The sequence below is a fragment of the Carassius gibelio genome, chromosome A22, assembly GCF_023724105.1.
Source record: "Carassius gibelio isolate Cgi1373 ecotype wild population from Czech Republic chromosome A22, carGib1.2-hapl.c, whole genome shotgun sequence".
Lineage (NCBI taxonomy): Eukaryota > Metazoa > Chordata > Actinopteri > Cypriniformes > Cyprinidae > Carassius > Carassius gibelio.
Window position 1 is genome coordinate 19,897,457 of NC_068392.1, and position 6,116 is coordinate 19,903,572.

At 35.3% G+C, this 6,116-nt stretch overlaps 1 long non-coding RNA gene across 1 annotated transcript; it reads left to right on the top strand.

The window, feature by feature from the left end:
• Positions 1-956: 956 nt before the first annotated feature.
• On the top strand, positions 957-3,069 carry LOC127943339 (uncharacterized). Its single transcript, XR_008149626.1, has 3 exons — positions 957-1,174; positions 1,861-2,057; positions 2,206-3,069. It is a non-coding gene; the product is annotated as an uncharacterized LOC127943339 (long non-coding RNA).
• The last annotated feature ends 3,047 nt before the right edge of the window (positions 3,070-6,116 follow it).

Genomic DNA, 6,116 nt, shown 5'->3' on the forward strand with positions numbered 1-6,116 from the left:
ATGGTATAACTCTACAATATAATAGGCTGATAAATTCAAGCTACTGTATGCATCCTACTCCACCAACATGGAATTAGCAAATAATGTAGTAGCACAGTTCAGCTCAATCATTGAATTCTGTTCTTTAAATGATAAGTCTGTAGGATTTAGTGGTATCGATCATTGAGATTTGACGATTGCAACCAGCTTCCCTCACCTCTTATCTTTCCAAGCTACAGTAGCCGACAAGAAAATGTGTGAGGTACTATCTAAACCCAGTGTTTGTTTGTCCGTTGTGGGCTACTGTAGGAACATGGAGGTGCAACATAGCGGCCTCCATGAAAGGGGAATGTATTTAGATAAAAAAAAAAACTGCCCATTCTAAAGTAATTAATGCACAATTATTATTTTCAGGCAATCATGAAAAGTGTGTGTGTGTGTGTTATTCCTGCAAATAGATTCCCCCCAAAATTTTACACACTGGACCTTTGTTTCCCATGTCAGTCTACATTATAATTTTCACGTACTTCAACAACTTTTTTTTTTTGTAAGTTTTTGGTGCTATAATATCTTTCTTGCTTAAGAGTGCTGTCAAAAACCTCTGCCTCTGTACTTCATGTCTTTCTAGACAGCAGCAAGTTTCGCCATCGCCTTCGAAGGAAGCTGGCAGAAGACAAAAAACTCCTTCTTCAGGAGATACAGAAATACAATGATCTTGTACTAGAATCGGCAACAACCATTGACATAGCTGTGGTGGAGCATTCCCTAACTGGAGAGAATACTGTGTCTCAAATTTGGCCGTGGGAGGTTCATGGCAGTGGTATGTCTGTTTTTAGATGCTTCACAGGAATTTATTTTCAGTTCTGCTTTATAGAGTATACTGAACTAAGGCATGCATGTTACATATTGAGTATTGTAATATTAATTTAGTTTATTGGTGTATTTTCAGTTTTCTTATGTATCAATTTGATAAAAAAGTAAATGTTTGTAGTGATTATGCAAGATTGTCTCATGTATACATATAACTGTTATTGATTCTTAGCAAACATTTCAATCAAGAAACGAGTGCACGACCAAGTGATGTTAACAAGGCGACTGCATGAGGAAACAAGAGTTTTGGTTTTGGAGATGGCACAACACTGCACATGGTTGCAGAGCTTGGCAATGGTTCTCAAGAACAAGTTGGCTGAAGAGGGTAAGTTTAATTAAAACCCTGTCCATCTAACACACACAAAAAAAAAAAACACATCAGTCACAGAACTTGATGGAGTAGAACGGTTATTGCTCTCTTTGCCGAGGTCCTTTAACACGTACATAAAATGGGGATTAAAGTTGTTACTGTAGCTATGTTAACAAGTCAGTAAGGCTATAAAGATTCACATTTGCTTGAAAGATGTGCAGATTTGTTGTAGTATTTCTGTTACTTGAAAGCATAAATTAACAAAGTAATTTGAACATTGAAATTTGTGTCCTGATGTGTTACACGTGGTTAGAATAACATCAAGATTAATCTTATTATTATCATCTCCTCCAGTCAACATAGAAAACCTTGCTGGTCAGCAAGTAACAAAATGTCTTATTTCAGCACAACTGTAGTGAAGAAGAAAACTGTTAACTTAAAACAGCTATCAGATATCATATATATATGCTGCTTTGGGCCTCCCTCCATAAAGTCACCTCAGTGAGCCATGTTGCCTTAAGTTGTTTTATACAGAAGCTAGCCTGGTCCCATGTCAGCGATATACGTAAAAATGCCAATCATCCTGCTATGTAGATTTGAATAGGTGATATCTTTTTACTCCATTTAAGTTCTTTTGCCTTAAGAAACAGTCTTAATATAGTTTGTCTTTAATGTAATCTCGTTTGTATTTTGAGACGTAGACCAGGGAAATGAGGGATTTTGCTGTCTCTTAAGAAGAAGACTGTCAGAGGTGTCAGAAAGGTTCCAAATGGTCCTCCAACAGTACAAGACTGCCTTAGGTCCTGAGGCCTCTGTCCTTCTACATGTTGAAGAGGAAGATCAAAGTGACCTCAGTAGTCCAGACACCAGTGAGGATGAAGAGGAAAACACAATTTAGGTCATTTATTTATTATTATGTATGTTTGTTTGTTTGTTTTTGGAATAACCCCCTGTTGCTGTTATTCTTAATAATTTATTTTTACACACCTTACTTATTCTAAAACAGTTGAAATTCACCCTCTTATCCTAATTCTTTATTTCCCCAGATGGAAGCTGCACGAAGGACTATGTGGAAGGAAATGGACTTGCCCTATATCTGTGTATTTTTAGAATGCTGATTAATTAACCACATCAAAATCTTGTTGAAAATTCAAACTGTGTCTTTAGATTTTCCAAGCAATTTAGTAAGCACATTGCAGAGTTCATTGAAAATGCACAAACATCTCATTATAGGGCCACCAATCTTAGCCAAAAATGTCAACTTTGCATGTATGATATTACCAGATGTAATTACTGTGCTCATGATATTTGGGTAGTGTACACTCTTCTAAAAGAGAGACTCCCCTTGATTGTGGTGACCCTGTAACCTTTCCTTTTGCACCAACGTTGCCACCAACGTTGCCAAACTCTTGACCTGCACACAACAAATGTTATGAACCGATTTCTGTAATTTTCTGAGCAATGAATCACGTCATGTTGACCTTATGACATTCCCTGTAGCACAATCATTAGACCAGAATGTAAAATTGAATATTGTCTAATTGGGTAGATTGCCATGAAATCTTGTAAGCACATGATGACTTTGGTGACCTCATGACAATTCCTCTATCATCACATTTAGGCCTTAATGTAAAAACTCATTCTTGATTGCATTTCTCAATATTCACTTATTCTGTGGTGCCGTGTCAGTCTATGACATTTTGTTTTTCCCCAGAGGAGGCTGCCTATGGATCACTACTTGATTGAGTGTATTATATAACTGTTGTGTTACTTTATATTACTGCAAAGATGCATTATAGTATGTAACAGAAAAATACAGTTTTTTATTTTACGATTATACTTTATATTGTATATTATTACAGTTGACAGATGACTTAATTCTTTTTTCTGCTGGAGCTTTTCAAGTGAACTTAACCTCACAGTCCAATATTTTTAAATACAGCCTTATGGCTTGTTTGACAAATATGTATTTGGTGTATTTTCACTGGTATTGTTATGAAAGACAAGAAATAAAGTATTTCCAAAGATTACTATTTTATTTTTTTACTTTTTCATACTTTGTTATTGAAAAACAATATTTTATATTTTTATAGTTGATGAAGACTATCTCTGTTTAACATCAAAATGCATTCTTAATTAATTACTTTAATGCATATCTTTTTACTTATTTTCAAACAATCAACCTTGCTTGTAATTAAACAAGATCTATCATAGTAAGTAATGTGTATCTAAGGTGTATATGTTACAGTTTTTCGCAATTGCTGAAATACTATAACTATGGATTTGAACAAAAATTTCAAAACCACAACGTTTATCAAAAAGCACACCCTTTTCCCCGAACAATAAACACTACTCCCCAGTTTTGACACGAGTCAGATTTGTTAAACTTACACTGCAAATCTTTACACACATATCCATTTATCATTGTCTACACAATGTTGTATTTTAGAAAGCACTACACAAAACTGATCACACAGCAATCAGAACCTTCAACAGATCGATGAAAGGGATAAGATGAGAGGGGGAGGAGAAAGGGGAAGGGCAAAGAGTCTAGCAGTCTCAGATGAGATTTGTGCCAGCGTCATCCCTCTGTTCCCACAGCTCTATGTTCCCTCTGCCCTATGTTGCCACATTTCTTTTTACTGAAAATTTTGAAAATAGGTTCTATGTTACCACAACCATATGTTCCCACAGCCCTACGTTCTCTCAATATTTTTCTAATTTCAAATATTTTTCTCAAAATAAAATGCTAAGCCAAGTAATTTTTATACCGCATTTAACACTCCCCTGTCCCCCAAAAAAAGTTAAGCAGGAAGTGCCAACTCACCAAAAGGTCGGGAGAAATCTGTCAGGATCTCTATGATCCCACATTTCTAGGACATTTTCAAAATAGAGTATTGTGTTCATACATTTCCCTATAATTTCAACAGCTATTCTACACTACTACAGCTAGTTAGGGTTAGGGTCAGGGTAACCCTAACCCTCTGTGGGAACATAGGCACGTTCCTCCCTGTAGAGACGTGCCATTGAACTTGTTACTAAGCTTACAAATCAGCATCCATACTTGAAGTTCTTCCAGTTTCCAGAGTAGGGTTAGTTTTAGGGTTATAAAAATGTAGCTTTACTATATACACTCACCTAAAGGATTATTAGGAACACCATACTAATACTGTGTTTGACCATCTTTCGCCTTCAAAACTGCCTTAATTGTACGTGGCATTGATTCAACAAGGTGCTGAAAGCATTCTTTAGAAATGTTGGCCCATATTAATAGGAGAGCATCTTGCAGTTGATGGAGATTTGTGGGATGCACATCCAGGACACGAAGCTCCCGTTCCACTACATCCCAAAGATGCTCTATTGGGTATAGATCTGGTGACTGTGTGGGGCATTTTAGTACAGTGAACTCATTGTCATGTTCAAGAAACCAATTTGAAATGATTCAAGCTTTGTGACATGGTGCATTATCTTGCTGGAACTAGGATGGGTACATGGTGGTCATAAAGGGATGGACATCTATGCAACGCTCAAAATTGCTTAAATCACCTTTCTTTCCCATTCTGACATTCAGTTTGGAGATCAGGAGATTGTCTTGACCAGGATCACAACCCTAAATCAATGCATTGAAACAACTGCCATGTGATTGGTTGATTAGATAATTGCATTAATGAGAAATTGAACAGGTGTTCCTAATAATCCTTTAGGTGAGTGTACATCAACAATCTCCTACAGTTGAAACATACATTATACTATATTTAAATGATCAAGATAAAAAAAATCACGAGGCTATCAGGTCATTGAGTATATTTGACTGTCATTGTAGTTGTAGAACAACCATCAGGGCCGTCTACAATGTACAATATTTACAGTTTTTTTTTCCAACTGCTTGCACACATTTTCAAAACTATTTCACCTTTTTTCAAAACTTTTCCAAAACTGCACACAACTACAATTCCCACAAGAGACGCACCATTGAACTTCTTACAAGGTGTATAAATCAATCACCATTCTTGTAGTTCTTCTGGTTTCCTGACCAGCAATAGGATTATAAAAATGTGTGTTTACTATTCTATATTAAGAAACACATTATACAGATTAAACATACATTATGCTATATTTATATATGTTTATTTAACATTATGTATATTTAATTATGGCCGGCAAATGTTTGATTTACCACCTGATGAATGTAATAAACTGCCCCTTATAAATATGTCAGCATTAGGTGCAGTAAGTATGCAAACAATATCCTAATATTAAAGATTTCCAAAATGTGTGATATAGGCTACTCTCCAGATCAAGACCTTCACAATAAATATATATTTGTATTTTAATTAGAGACAAAAACTGTTCAATTCTAGAAGCTAAAATCATTTATTTTATTTGGATGAATTAGTCTGTTTATCAGATTTACCAATTGTTATAATTCGTGCTGGTCAAGAATAATAGATAAAATTGAACTGCAACCAAAACTTGGGGTCATTTTCAAATATTTGACTGGCTCCTCCAGAAATCCAAAAATCCACATATAAATATGCTCAATGTAGCCTGTTTCTTTTGTCAGAAACCACTTCATCCTCATATTGTTTTGAATTAAATTTATGTATGGAAAAGTAAAAAACTAAAATTATCATTTTTTGCAAATGTTATTGTAGTGTATTTGTGATCTTTCACAAAAATGTAAGTGAAAATACGCCAAATGCTTATTTATTGCTTAATTACTCACTAGAGGCTTAAAGAGTGATCAAACAAATTTATTGACAAGGTATTTATTGACATAACAAATTGAAACTATAAAGTCTTTGGCAATTGGACCACATCAAGACATAATTCTTTTAAAATAAATGCATGATATGAAAAAGGGATATCCCCTACATGGAGCCGACACTGGTGGTGGTGAAGGGGTGGGTAGATGTTGAGATCTAGATGAATGTAGAGCTCTTCTCCTGATGACCAC